A 2,144-nucleotide genomic window follows, 5' to 3' on the forward strand; every position below is an offset into this window, starting at 1 on the left:
AATCTTCAAAATTAGAGAAACGCATTGTAAGTAAAGATGAAATACCTTCTGTTGGTTCAGAAGTTGTAGTTAAGGACATCGCCCTCGTGAATGGTCTGGAAACAACGCCAAATGCAAGTACACCAAGCATGTTAGAATGAAAGAAGAGAAGCAGAAATAGTTCCGCGTCCAAGAACACATTTGAAACTCCAAGCATGTCTGCAAGAGTAGAAGGAGAGAAAAAATCAGGGCACGGCAAGCAAAACATGTAAACAATAATTTTATAACTAGGAATATTTAACTTTCAAGGAATTTTGTGGTTTTTGCTGTGTTTAATTCTCTATTGTATGAAAACAATAATTTATTTCAACCTTGATATTATTATTTGCTTTTTGCTGCGTTTAGTTCGGTTTTCTTTTTTCTAGTCAGAATTTTGTTTAGCTGAAAAATTATTTGGCACTTTGTTGATATTATTATTTCAATTCATAGAATTTTGTTTCTCATTGGCAACTTTCCAAAGGAGATTTTCGAGAGTAACAAAGTTGGTAACACTGTATTGTATCAGTGCTAAATTACTTTTTTTTATAAAACTAAGCTAAGCTAATCTGGTTTTCAAAATATTAGTGAAGAACTCATGCATTATTATTTGAAATTTTGAATTGTACTTCATTTTTCCAGAAATTAATGAATCTTTAAAGGAAGAAATTAATGAATCTTTAAAGGAAGGAAGAAATTGTACTTCATTTTTCAAAATATTTTTGAATACAAAGTTTGACATGTCACATGCACAGTTGAATGTTGATGAGCAGGAATTAGACCAGTCAATGGATGTGAATTTGGGTTGTGCCATAAAGACAAAAAGAATCCACATGCTAAGTGTTATCCTAAGATATGAATTTCTAACCATTAAACTATATGATCAACAGAAGAAAAGAAAAATAACTAATATAAAGTAAATCTGGCTTGTGCCAAAAATATTAAGAGAACTCACATGCTAAGTTTACTTTCTTTGATATTTTGGGTAGACATAATATTTTGAATTTTAAACTACTATTGTGAATGTATCGAAATAGCAAACACATTCTTAAATATCTTTTTTATTAGTCATTTTGGCTTGGCTTCAAAAATGTTTTTACTTTTTAGATAATCAATTTAGTTTTGAATGTGTTTTTAGTTGATCAATTTAATACATAAATTACTAATAAAATAGGCATTAAAAATGTGGACTATTACAAGTTTGATCTACATTTTATTGCAATTTGAATGTATTTTTACTATTGCAAATTGTATTTCTCCCTCAAATTTTTAAATCTAAAAGTGGTGATGTGAGAATTGGGGCTTTGTAAAACACCGAGTCTCTTTTCCCATGTTTGTCAATTTTTACCATTTGTTTGCCAACATAATTGAGGCTTTGTTATAAGTGCTGAGAATTTGTTGTCATTATAGCTATAAAATAAGTCATCTACCTCTTCATCTACTCCATAGACACATAGTCAATTAGTCACACATTGAAACAGTATAACCTTCTTCCAAACCAACACCTTACCACATTTTTTTCTCTCAATAATAAATCTTCCTCCTTTATATATAGCTTTACATTCCCCTTTACCTTCGTTGTTAACTTCCTCACATGAGAAACTTGTTCACATCTATCAATAGCACCAAAGCCTAATCCACCAAAAACCTAATTTGTTCCTTTGGAGACTTCCGATAAAATTGGAACGATATAAAGAAGATTAACAGGACCCCTGCGCAAGGATCACACAAAAAACCTATCTTAAGGTTAGAAAAACACACATATCTTAGGATTTCATTCACCTTAGCAAAAACCACCTGCAATAATGGATTTAGAGTGTTTATGGCCGCCGCTTCTTCTACCTCTAGCTTGCGGTTGCTCTTAATTTTCTATATCCAAGGTGAGTATCACCACTTCTAGTTCACTCATATTAAGCCAATTTTTTTATAACAAAAACAAACCAATTTTTGGAAACTAGAATTTTGCTTTTTTTATCACTTGTAAGTTTCTAATAGATTAAAATAAAAATGATGTTGATATAAAATGATTTATAGTTTATTCTTTAGAAAAACATAAAATATTTCGTGATTGTTTCAGTTTTTTTGTTGTTTGCATAAAAGATCAGATGAGTTGGAGTTTTTTATTATCC

General features: G+C 30.2%; 1 pseudogene; it reads left to right on the top strand.

The window, feature by feature from the left end:
* The first annotated feature begins 1,670 nt into the window (after nucleotides 1-1,670).
* Nucleotides 1,671-1,764, top strand: LOC112416166 (uncharacterized; annotated as a pseudogene).
* Nucleotides 1,765-2,144: the final 380 nt, after the last annotated feature.

The sequence above is a fragment of the Medicago truncatula genome, chromosome 6 (assembly GCF_003473485.1).
Source record: "Medicago truncatula cultivar Jemalong A17 chromosome 6, MtrunA17r5.0-ANR, whole genome shotgun sequence".
NCBI classification, from domain to species: domain Eukaryota; kingdom Viridiplantae; phylum Streptophyta; class Magnoliopsida; order Fabales; family Fabaceae; genus Medicago; species Medicago truncatula.